The sequence below is a fragment of the Pinus tabuliformis genome, chromosome 2_2, assembly GCF_031772625.1.
Source record: "Pinus tabuliformis cultivar Carrire ecotype Pingquan chromosome 2_2, CPIR1, whole genome shotgun sequence".
Lineage (NCBI taxonomy): Eukaryota > Viridiplantae > Streptophyta > Pinopsida > Pinales > Pinaceae > Pinus > Pinus tabuliformis.
This window is the reverse complement of record NC_142300.1, coordinates 352837673-352851651: the sequence shown is the minus strand read 5'-3', so window position 1 is coordinate 352851651 and position 13979 is coordinate 352837673.

The window sequence follows — 13979 nt, the reverse complement described above, 5'->3', positions numbered from 1 at the left end:
ATTAGTTTTTAAATCACAAGACTTTTCAGTCTTGACTGCTTCCTCCAATTCCTTCTCTGGCTCAAGAATTCTAAGTTCCTTTTTCAACAAGGCAATCACAATTTGCCTCAACCTCCTCTGCAATTGTTGCCAAACCATTCTCTTTCCCTTCAGTGGAAAGAGCCATTTCCTACTCTGATCTTCCTGCTCTTGCAGCCATTCCTCTAGTACCCGCAATTGCACTTTCATTACTGCAATCTCTCTTTCTCTGACTTTTACAGTCATCTCATCGCTGTGGCATTCCTCTGAACCTCTTCTTTGATCCTCCATGATCATCTTCTCTATGAGTTTCTCACTCACCACGAGTTGTACTAGCCTCTACGACAGCAATCTCTTCTGCTGCCACTTACCTCACCAAGCTCTCCTCAGTCTTTTGGTAAGTACTTGGTTCACTGCCTCTGGAACCTTTTGAGCACTCTCCCTGCTCTCTTCAGGCTATCTCTTCAACTCACCTTCTTCTTCAGGACACTGCAATTGTCCTCCTTATTCAGCCTTTAGCTGAATGCCAGGTTCACTGCCATCATCTTCTCTGCAACCATAAACTCTCATCACAAATTTCAAATCAGAAAAATCATCTCACCTCTTAAGATCTTGCATGATCTTTTCCTCCCTGCAATCCTGTTCACTTGTGTAGTTTGCATATCAAATTTAAAACTCTGATCTTCATTCATCAATAGTCAAAAATACATTTCAGTTTTCAAAATAAACATTTTTCAATTCAACAGAGCCAGGCTCTGATACCAAAATTGATGCAGTCTTGGCCTACATTACCCAGGATCTTTAATCTCTGTGCATATCTATATGCATCTAAGTTTTTACTTTAATCAAAAACTCCAATTACTGGCAAACTCACAACTGCACCGTTTACATGCGAAAATTTATCTTTCATGTGGTTCAAAACCATTCACCGTTGGTCTCATACTTTCATTGACGCCATCATATATGGAATAATCTCAAATGCAATATTCATCAGCATGCAAATTCATAACCTTTGAAGCCTTCCATTTAAAACCCAATGACTCAAATCATTCAAATGCTCATCAACCCCAAACTTCGTTTTAGTAACTTCATTCATTATTTCCATTTAAAATCATCCTTTAGATATGACTGGATTCCATCAAGAAAATGAACTTATGCTTCTCAACCTCAAGTGAACATGAAAAACAACACCAATATCATTTGAATGCACAAAATTACATGTTTCAACTAATCAAAGCACCAAATATATGTGCGCCCTCTTCCCTTTCAGTGTACCGGTCTCAATTCAATTTCAATATTTCCAGTTGACTTTACCAAGCAATTCAATTTGTCTCCATACATTCTTAACGTATTTATTTAATTCAGAGAGTGATGTTGTTCATACCTGTACACCTGTCTCAAGAGCAATGTGGCATAATATTCTTGCCCAACATCAACTGAAGACTTTAAGTCCTCCTTTCCAACGTTCATGCTATCAAAACATAATTGGTTAATCCATATAAATCTGTGCTTTGCGTTGAGGGTTATCAATGCTGTGTTGTTACCGTTTCACAACACATCAAAATCATGTTCTTGGCCGCACAGACAAAATGACACAACCTTGAATTCGAGAATGGATCGTTCAATCGCACAACAAGAGCCACAAACTGACAATGCAATCTGGTCACAACCTTTTCAGAAGATCAATGCGTCTTCAAGGTGATTCGTTCGATTCCCACGGCAGCAGTATATTTCGGCCTTCTAAACTCTATGATTTCGTTCTTCTTTGAGCCCTTCAGCAACATAATTACTATGAATGCCCACAATGATCAGGGAACCAAACTTTATTATGGCTTCTGCAAGCAATCTTTTTCTGTGACAATCAATTCATGTAAGATTAGAATTCAAAACCAAGTGCCCACGGAATATCGATCCATGTACATAGCCAGAATGCTTCACAATTTAATCAACACAGTTTCAATGCTTGCTCTGTGTTCATTGTTGCGCAAACTACTTTGCCAATTTACCACTCTAATCAGAGTATTTCACAACAATTTAAAACTGTATTTATTTGGATTTCAAACACAGTTTGAACCACAACTCTGCGCCTTTTCCAGCGCTTCCAACAAACTGCAGATCGATATAAAATCCATCAACATACTTAATTGATTTCTGCAGATAGCAATTATAATATGGGAATTTAATGACTTGTATTCATTTTATTTAGCTGCAATTGTAAATTCACCAGAGGATATACAATCCCAAACTTTGAAACCCTGTCTCCTCCGTCTAATGTATTATGAATTCCACAATCAGGCAAATATTAACCCACAGTTTGATATCAATCTACTGTTGCTTTTCCTATTGAACCAATTTACGTAGCGCCTTCAGCATTCAACTTACAATTTGAACTGGTTTTGAAATCGACATGGACTCACAAGGATTCTTGACAGAAGTTTATATTAATAGCAAACCAATCCAAAAGAACAATCTTATACCAAGGTTCGATACAAACCGAGGATTAAAATACATCCCTCTTACATAGAGATTAATGTCTTGTACATTCAATGGTTATGTATAGCGATTCTCACACAAGTCGATGTGAATTCAACACATATATTGATCATTTCTTCCTAAATTCAATAATACCATGAACTTCAGAAATCAAATAAACAGTTTCTCAATCAATCAATGTATGTATAATCTGAAATAAACCAATGACTTACAAACTTTAGCTGGCCAGTTATTTCATTGTTGTGGCCCTTTACAATTGCTGAAGGCTTACAGCCTTGCTGTTCAAACCACTCTCAATCTCACATTCACTCACACCTTCTCATGCCTTTGAGGCTTGATGAATTTATACAATTTTAAAAATGAACTAATTAAATGCTTAGTCCCTTCAATTTCTCAACAAACCCCTAAATCTCTCAACATCCCTGAAGGATAGATCTTTATCCCTAAAATCCTTCAACTAATTAAATTCCCTCATATCCTTTTATTAAATAAAAAGATATTTACACAAATCCTCACCTTCTCCTATTTTATTAAAATTAATTAATAAAATATTAAAAATTATCACACCCCCTTTTAACATATTTACAAAATAAAAAAAATGTCGTTGATGCTCCTGCATCAGACTCCCCATGTAAGAAAATTCATGACCACCTGGTCATAAGTCTGGATATTTCCTCTTGGATCCCAAATTTTATTTTGTAATCTTCCTTTGCTTGTTAATTGCTTTACTGCTATTGTTATCTGTTGTTGTTCTCCAGGCTTCCATATTTTGTGTTGTAGTGCTCCACTTGCTCTGCTCTTGCAATCTTTCGTTGTCTTTCTCTTGTTGTCTTTCCTTTTCTTTCCTGCTGCTGGTCTCTTCCGGGATTCTTTCGTCATCAGTCTTATGATACTTTCAATCTCTTGGTCTAATAAATCTCCCGGCTGTTGATTTCTTGTTGTCTGCTGAGCTAAGACGGCTTGCTCAATTTTTACTTTCTCTATCTGTACTATCACTTGCTGACTTCTTGCTTCTATGCTTGTTTCTGTTCTGACTGCCACCCTATCATCCATACCCTCTTGTCTTCTGGAACAAAAAACTTCTTCTTCCTTCATTTGACTGCTCAACTGAGTCAAATGTTCTGCAACATTACCTGCATTCACAAAACACTTGTTAGAATAAAAATCAGAAGGCATCAGTGCCTTGTCCTTCTTTGCCAGCACTTCAGTTTGTTGTTCTGAATTCTCCTCCACTATCAGCACATCAGTATGCTGATTCTCTTTACCCAAAGAATTCTCTGAAGAATTCTCAAGACTGTCAACCAGTCTTTCCTTCACACCATCTGTCTCTAAGATGTCTTTCTGCTCTCGTTCACTGTACTGAACTCTTTCGTCTGTTGTAACCTCTCTATCATACTCTGAATTTATCAACAAGTATTCCAACAATGCAATTTCTTTGTAGCATTGCTGAAGCATATCATCATCACCTGCATTCATACATAAACTTTCAGTTTGCATAAAATGTTCAACAATATCAGCTGTTACTTCCCTTATCTGCGCTTCAGACTACTTCTCTTCTTCAGCATCCACAAGAGTTTTCTCTTGTACTGTAACAGCAAAAGCATCACTGCTTTCTTTTTCAGAGTACTTATCATTTTTTGCTTCCTCTGTCTTCACTCCTTTCTTAGATTTTGCTATCTCAGTATCGATCTGAACAGCCTTCAGATTCAACTTTTCTTGAACAAACTCTAAAGCTTGTTCATCTCCCTGTATTGTACCTGCAAACATACACAACTCATTAGTTTTTAAATCACAAGACTTTTCAGTCTTGACTGCTTCCTCCAATTCCTTCTCTGGCTCAAGAATTCTAAGTTCCTTTTTCAACAAGGCAATCACAATTTGCCTCAACCTCCTATGCAATTGTTGCCAAACCACTCTCTTTCCCTTCAGTGGAAAGAGCCATTTCCTACTCTGATCTTCCTGCTCTTGCAGCCATTCCTCTAGTACCCGCAATTGCACTTTCATTACTGCAATCTCTCTTTCTATGACTTTTGCAGTCATCTCATCGTTGTGGCATTCCTCTGAACCTCTTCTTTGATCCTCCATGATCATCTTCTCTATGAGTTTCTCACTCACCACGAGTTGTACTAGCCTCTACGACAGCAATCTCTTCTGCTGCCACTTACCTCACCAAGCTCTCCTCAGTCTTTTGGTAAGTGCTTGGTTCACTGCCTCTGGAACCTTTCGAGCACTCTCTCTGCTCTCTTCAGGCTATCTCTTCAACTCACCTTCTTCTTCAGGACACTGCAATTTTCCTCCTTATTCAACCTTTAGCTGAATGTCAGGTTCACTGCCATCATCTTCTCTGCAACCATAAACTCTCATCACAAATTTCAAATCAGAAAAATCATCTCACCTCTTAAGATCTTGCATGATCTTTTCCTCCCTGCAATCCTGTTCACTTGTGTAGTTTGCATATCAAATTTAAAACTCTGATCTTCATTCATCAATAGTCAAAAATACATTTCAGTTTTCAAAATAAACATTTTTCAATTCAATAGAGCCAGGCTCTGATACCAAAATTGATGTAGTCTTGGCCTGCATTACCCAGGATCTTTAATCTCTGTGCATATCTGTATGCATCTAAGTTTTCACTTTAATCAAAAACTCCAATTACTGGCAAACTCACAACTGCACCGTTTACATGCGGAAATTTATCTTTCATGTGGTTCAAAACCATTCACCGTTGGTTTCATACTTTCATTGACGCCATCATATATGGAATAATCTCAAATGCAATATTCATCAGCATGCAAATTCATAACCTTTGAAGCCTTCCATTTAAAACCCAATGACTCAAATCATTCAAATGCTCATCAACCCCAAACTTCGTTTTAGTAACTTCATTCATTATTTCCATTTAAAATCATCCTTTAGATATGACTGGATTCCATCAAGAAAATGAACTTATGCTTCTCAACCTCAAGTGAACATGACAAACAACACCAATATCATTTGAATGCACAAAATTACATGTTTCAACTAATCAAAGCACCAAATATATGTGCGCCCTCTTCCCTTTCAGTGCACCGGTCTCAATTCAATTTCAATATTTCCAGTTGACTTTACCAAGCAATTCAATTTGTCTCCATACATTCTTAACGTATTTATTTAATTCAGAGAGTGATGTTGTTCATACCTGTACACCTGTCTCAAGAGCGATGTGGCATAATATTCTTGCCCAACATCAACTGAAGACTTTAAGTCCTCCTTTCCAACGTTCATGCTATCAAAACATAATTGGTTAATCCATATAAATCTGTGCTTTGCGTTGAGGGTTATCAACGCTGTGTTGTTACCATTTCACAACACATCAAAATCATGTTCTTGGCCGCACAGACAAAATGACACAACCTTGAATTCGAGAATGGATCGTTCAATCGCCCAACAAGAGCCACAAACTGACAATGCAATCTGGTCACAACTTTTTCAGAAGATCAATGCGGCTTCAAGGTGATTCGTTCGATTCCCACGGCGGCAGTATATTTCGGCCTTCTAAACTCTATGATTTCGTTCTTCTTTGAGCCCTTCAGCAACATAATTACTATGAATGCCCACAACGATCAGGGAACCAAACTTTATTATGGCTTCTGCAAGCAATCTTTTTCTGTGACAATCAATTCATGTAAGATTAGAATTCAAAACCAAGTGTCCACGGAATATCGATCCATGTACATAGCCAAAATGATTCACAGTTTAATCAACACAGTTTCAATGCTTGCTCTGTGTTCATTGCTGCGCAAACTACTTTGCCAATTTACCACTCTAATCAGAGTATTTCACAACAATTTAAAACTATATTTATTTGGATTTCAAACAGAGTTTGAACCACAACTCTGCGCCTTTTCCAGCGCTTCCAACAAACTGCAGATCGATATAAACTCCATCAACATACTTAATCGATTTCTGCAGATAGCAATTATAATATGGGAATTTAATGACTTGTATTCATTTTATTTAGCTGCAATTGTAAATTCGCCAGAGGATATACAATACCAAACTTTGAAACCCTGTCTCCTCCATCTGATGTATCATGAATTCAACAAACAGGCAAATATTCACCCACAGTTTGATATCAATCTACTGTTGCTTTGCCTATTGAACCAATTTACGGAGCGCCTTCAGCATTCAACTTACAATTTGAACTGGTTTTGAAATCGACATGGACTCACAATGATTCTTGACAGAAGTTTATATTAATAGCAAACCAATCCAAAAGAACAATCTTATACCAAGGTTCGATACAAACCGAGGATTAAAATACATCCCTCTTACGCAGAGATTAATGTCTTGTACATTCAATGGTTATGTATAGCGATTCTCACACAAGTCGATGTGAATTCAACACATATATTGATCATTTCTTCCTAAATTCAATAATACCATGAACTTTAGAAATCAAATAAACAGTTTCTCAATCAATCAATGTATGTATAATCTAAAATAAACCAATGACTTACAAACTTTAGCTGGCCAGTTGTTTCATTGCTGTGGCCCTTTACAATTGCTGAAGGCTTACAGCCTTGCTGTTCAAACCACTCTCAATCTCACATTCACTCACACCTTCTCATGCCTTTGAGGCTTGATGAATTTATACAATTTTAAAATGAACTAATTAAATGCTCAATCCCTTCAATTTCTCAACAAACCCCTAAATCTCTCAACATCCCTGAAGGATATATCTTTATCCCTAAAATCCTTCAACTAATTAAATTCCCTCATATACTTTTATTAAATAAAAAGATATTTACACAAATCCTCACCTTATCCTATTTTATTCAAATTAATTAATAAAATATTAAAAATTATCACACCCCCTTTTAACATATTTACAAAATAAAAAAAACGCCATTGATGCTCCTGCATCAACATGTAATTCTATTAGAGCTGATTATCTTTCCTGGTTTCCCTGTGATACCCCTTAATTCAAATTCCTTTCCCTCCGAAAAAAAATTCATGAAAAGTTCTTGAAAATTAAAAGCTATTGTACCCAAGGATTGTAGCCATTGGACTCCTAGTACAACATCAGCACCACCCATTGTAATGGAAATAATTGGGCTATTCAATACATATTCTCCCATGATAGCTTGATATTATGCTTGTTTCCAAAGAAAAATATGGTTCCTCCACTTGCAACCATCACTTAACACTCTGGTGCTGGATATAGGAAGCAATTCAATTCCTTAGCTATCTTACAATGAATAAAATTATGGGTACTACTCGAATCAATCAACACTATTACCTTTTTCTTCTTTGTCGGGCTGTTACAGGGAAAAGTGTCTACACATAACTGCTTATCCCACTAAGGTGTGGTAGCTACCTTAGAAACAAACAAAGTAAAGCTACTTTCGTTTTTCCTTTATGAAATATAGATGAGAGAAGAACAAAGAAGACCAACCTCTGTCTTGCGTTTATCTCCTAGTTCGATTCCTCTCTATCTTGATAGTCTTTCGCTACTTGCTCCCTTGTACGCCCAGCTTCACAGAATACATGTAGGATCACAGTAGCATAACACTATACAAGAACATGGATCTATAATCATAAACAATCTAGGATCAAATGTAAATTGACCATGCAAATGCATAAAACATAAATGACACAAGAGTATGGAGGAAAACTTGAATAGCTTTTATTGATAATCAAGAAAGAGCCAAGGGAGTTACAACCAGTTGTTCTGACCCAGCATCATCCTCTTAGCAAGTAAGCCCTTCTTCACCTCATACAAAGCTTAGATCACCCAACACTATGATGTTGTCTCAAGAAACCAACATCAATTCCTTACAAGATGCAAAATTCCAGCCTCTGGATCACTGGGATGAGGGATCCATATATAGATATCTGTAAGGGAGATGAGTCAGCTTGTGATTTGATTAGTGTCTTCCCTCTCATAGTTCTTTCTTCCACTTGGAGATTGATGATCTCTTACTCATCCTTGGTCGAATTCAGAGAGGCAAGTGTCACAGGAGAAGTTTCTAGAAGATTCCATGCCTCTCCACCTCGTGGAATGACACTGCCATTTGTCACTTCTCACCCATCGCACCCCATAGAAGGGCGTTTTTAAATGCAACACACCCACAGAGTGTACTTAGGTGGGATGCAACACACTTTGCCTATGGAGCAGCTGAAATGATCCTGTTTTGACCAGTTTTGAGTAGTTTTTCATGGAGAACTTCTGGGAGAAGTTGTAATCAGTTGACCTTGTTCCTTTAGGGGTTAGAACAACACTTTTAGGGACTTAGGAGCCCTTGGTTTATGGACATTTCATGCTTGGGGTTGCAGTGCCCAAAAATGTTTATAACAGTTGTCCCCTAAAGCATGAGGTCGTTAATCTTTTGATGTCAGGTGAAATTCTTTATTATGAGGATCCGAAGTTCTTTCAAGCTGGGAGGAGACCTGTAATAAGATACAATACAATACATTATCTTCATAATATTTTCATGATCTAGCTGAGGCGAGCATTCCCATGCTCAGCTTTATAAATTCATTTTCATATACATAGGACAGACAATAGTCTGAGTGTAGACTGATGATTCTGGTAGAGTCATCATCCCTTTGATTGGATGATTATCTGTGCAGCAATAATGTACATTTGATTTCTTTATTTCCCTGAATATATATCGCAGCCCGGATGGATGAAACTAGATCCGGGGTCTTCAATCTCGTTCGATCTTCACTCGAAGTACAAGTCTATCCATGTGAGAGATGTTTTGGAGTCGAACATGGAAAGACATCGCCTGATTACCAGCCAATGATGTAAGCTGTTAACAGGCGCGAGAGGAATCATCCATAATGATAATGACCCTCAAGGTACTGCACTACAATTCACGTGGTGTGAATAAAGGACTTGGTGTCGAGCACCATGCAAAATCTTTCTGTCGAAGGCCATTGATGTAAACCTGTCGCCGGAAGTGAGAAACTTGCCATTGAGGCATGCAAGCTTCAAAGTACTGAACGGGGTGTTCCTAGATAGACTTCTTGGATAATGAGCTGATGTCGACAAGAAGCGATCCGTCACAGGAGGGCCTTAATGAATCCCACATCAATGACACAGAACGGAGCAAATGATTTTAATGGAGGTGAAAAAGATCTGATGACATAAGGTTGAGGGTGGTGGTCATGAAAGAATGGAGTGTAAATGTATTGTAGCGGGTGAGACACAGGTGAATTCTCTGAATGACTTCTCTTGAACATATTGGAGACACTGACGTGATGGATTGGTAGCATTAACCCCAAATGTGGATGGCGTGATGGGACCATGGTGATGTGACCGGCGAATGAAACAACCCAACCCGACTTGGATGCGGAGTGAAAGTGTCATGTTCAAGAGCGACTTGCTACCAACAAAGTTTCTTCAAGTTTTCTTCCCAATTTTTTCCCAGTCATTGCTGACCAGTACCTCTTTATTTTTCTCAAGATTGAGGAGGACAACATATGCTTGTTCTATAATTTTCCGTTCGGGAAAACCCATCGCTATGTTTTAACGAGCCTAGCGATAGTGAAACTCGTTCTTGTCTGCTACGGACAAGTTTGTCGCTATTAAGTTTTAACGAGTTTAACGACAAAGATAACTCAGTCCTTTTCAATTTTAGAGAGTCTAAAAAGGGACGTAAAGGAAACTCCAAAATTTCTTTTTCGTCATCTAATCCCTTAAGTCCGAAAAAGTATAAAACAATACAAAAGGGATGAATTTTCGATACTTTTAACAAGCCGAACAAAACAAGCGCTTGATCCTTTTGTGTAATAATCCCTCAGGTCCAAAAAGATTAAAATCTAAAGGAGGGATAACACTTCCGGTCCCTTTAACGAGCTGGAGAGGCCAATGGCTCGGCAATCTTTTCATATTTTACGAGTCAGTTGAAAAGAGCTTAAAGGAGACTCGTCTTTTGAGGAATGAGTGATAAAAATGGGTAGCAGCTGATTCCATGTAAGGTTTGGAATTTTCCAATCACTGCAGTGTTACAAGGATGGCTAGTGGGATCAATCTTTGCAGCTGTTCCTCAAAAGGGGTAAACAATCAAATGGAGGTGAATGATCGGCCAATACAGAGTGGAGGTGATGATGAGAACACGACCAAGGCTTTAAAGGCTAAATTACTACATTCACGATGGTTATTTACCGGGAAATAGTTCATTTTTTAATGAGCTTAAACGCGGGGAGAAACATTTGCTCATGACTTATGTTTATTTTTTAACGAGCTTGAACTATGTGCTAAAACTGCTCAAGGCAGGTTTATTTTTTAACGAGCTTGAACCCTACAGTAACACTGCTCATGGCGGGTTTATTTTTTAACGAGCTTGAACCCTGCAGTAACACTACTCGTGATAAGTTTGCATGCCCCCAGCATAATAACGCAAATCGAGGTGCATGCCCCTCAAGCTTCATTGCATTCAACTTGGTGGTTGGAATGAAGGTTTACCTTTGAGATTTGGAAAGGGGATTTGTTTCATTTTTTAATGAGGTTGACACAGTAAAAGAACTATCCTCATGACTCCTTGTTTCATTTTTTAACGAGGTCGACACGAGATAAGAACCATCCTCGAAATCCACCGTATTTACAGTATTTGATAGAAAATCAAAAACTGATGGATGATTAAGGTCATTGGAATAATCTTCGTTGTAATTCGGGAGATGGGAATGATGGTGGTAATCTTCCCATGGTGCCTCTCCTATCATCATTGATTGAATGATTCCTTCGTCTGTAGAATGTACATGCGACCAAGGATCTGAAGAGGTGCCATATTCCTTAGACCTATCTATCCAAACACTCGATGAGCGTTGATTTGGGTTTGCCCCCCAAGCCAAGAAAATTGATTGCTACAATATTTCTAAAATGGCGATGATCCATGCTGACAAAATATGAATCCATTAGATATAGAAGATTTCATATTGTAGGTTTCCACTGTGGCCATTTCCGCCAGATTACTCGGAGGCTGTAGGGAAAAAGTACCCATTAAGGCAGGGTCTTTTAGGAGGCCTACTCCAATATTTTGAAGTGAATGATTGCTTTCATGGATCATTGGAATGCTTCCCGTAACTTGTGAACTGTTGGGGAGAAATGTTTGTTGGTTGACGATTTTAATTCCTCCTTGGAAGGGAAATGCAATCTTCCTGAAGTAGGTCGACACAACTGCGGCCATGGCATATATCCAAGGCCTTCCCAGTAGGATGTTGTAATCGAGGTTTCCGTCGATTACTTCAACATCAATTTCTACTGTTTTGCCCCCAGTTCAACTTGCAAGTTACTTAAAATCCCGTATGGAATGTATGATTGTCCATCTAATGCTTTTAATGTCATTGACAATCTTGACAAGGGTGGTGAGCCTAAATTTTTCCAGCAAATCATCGACATAATACATGTAGATGCCCCCTCATCAATAATTGTTCGATGAACAGTTTTGTTGAGGGCTTTCACTTGAATAAGGAAAGCTAGTTGAGCTGGTAACTGAGGGTCATATCCTTTGTGATTAAATGATACAAGATTAGAATCCGTTGGGTCAATCCAACCTATTATTGATAATAGATCCTAATTTTGGGAGGGGCAATTTTGTGGTACCTCAAGTGTCGACATAGTGGACGGCGATTGGGCTAGGTCCTCTATTATATTATAATTCTGTGCTACTTTGGCATGAGGATTAAATGTCGATTTGTGTACTACTCCCTTTGGCAGATTTACCATTGGCTCAGGAATGATGGGTGGCACAACTTCGGTCAAAGTTGTTGTCGAACTACTAGGTTGTTCATTAGCCTTGTTATTCGACAACTGTGGATTCCCGTAATCTTTATTCCTTGTCAAAGCATCATTTTACTGCTTTGAGATAGACAACATAAGCACTTGGGATTGGGAAGCATTTTGTTAGCAACCAGCTTGGTTCCCGGGCTTGGAAACGGATCAGTCAATACTGATGAGGTTTTTGAACTCTTAAAGAGTTTCTTAACTTCAACTTTATGTGGACAATCTCTCGTCCGATGATCCTCATCGCATATTTGACACCCTGCAGGGGGTTTCCTTTGCCCAGAAGGGTTTGTAGAAGGTTTTCCAGGAGATGACTCATCCTACTTCTTTTTTCTCCCTTTCTTTTTCTTCTTGCCCCCTGGTTGCTTCAGTTGTTTTCCCTTGTCAGTCGACATGGCATTTACTTCCGAGGCAAGAAGTTCCTCATTTGCATTTTGACTAGAAATCTTACGGGCCTTTTTAGATGTAGCCTTTGTTGATTTCATGTTTGTAGTACCAATCACACCATCGCTGACATGAGAGTCATTGTTTGATTTAGGAGGAGGAGGGACTGAGAATTCTGGTCTAGGAGCGTCAGGTATTTTATTGTAGAGCGTACCAGACTGAGTATAAATCAAGTCTAAATATTGCGCACGAGCAATGACTTGCTCTTCGGTGACGAGTCCCCCTTTTGCCACATCTTCCGTAATAGAAGGAAATAATGACTTAATAAACCATTCAGCTAAAAGCTGATCAGGAACATACGTTTTTACCAGTCTACGACGACGTCGCCACTCATGTATATGATCAGATATGTGAGTGGTCGTTGTTTGTTTGAAATTGGTAAGAAGTTCCGTTCCTGTTTCGTACCTTATCGGTAACTGAAAATGGGTTAAAAAGGTTGTGGCTAGGGTACTGAAGTTGTCAAATGAAGCTCCGGGCAATTCGATATACCATTTTGCTGCCGAACCAGTTAACGTCCTCTGAAAAAGGCGAAGCCTAATCGAATCATCGTTTAGGGTGTTTGATGAACACCGTAGGTGAAAGGTCATCACATGATTCGACGGATCTTCACCTGGATTCCCATTAAATTTAGAAATATCTGACGGAAGTTTATGTGGAATCGTCGGCCACCAAGGGGCGTAAGCAATTGGATCATTCATCAGCCGGTTTAGATTTGGTAATTCTAGAGTTGCTACAAAGGGCAACTATTGATTCAGGTTAGGCGAAGCATACCCAGGATAAGATGGAATCGCCTGAGCAGTGGGTCTTTGCATACCAGCATAAAGTATTTGATGCTGGTAACTTTGATAAGGTTGATGGGCATAACCATTATAGTATGGTTGTTGATAACTGCTTTGGAAATGCAGTTTCCCATTACTTACAAAGACTTGTTTCTCAGGTCCTTGATATGATTGCTGGAATTGCGGTTGTTGAGATTGAACTAGGCCTGGTTGTTGGACCATTTGTTGTTGTCCAATACTGGATGATTGACCAAGATGAGGAGTCATAGTACTTGTTTGAGCCTGAGTCGCTCCAGATAAGGAGGCACTAACCTGAGGTTGTGATTGAGTCGTTGAGACAAGAGACTGTTGTATTGCAACCTAAGAAACTTGGGGTTGACATACAACAGGTAGCGCTTGTACTTGTGATGTAGTCACCATAGCAGGTATAGTGGGAATATTCAACACAGGGTGGATTGGTTGCATTGAATATA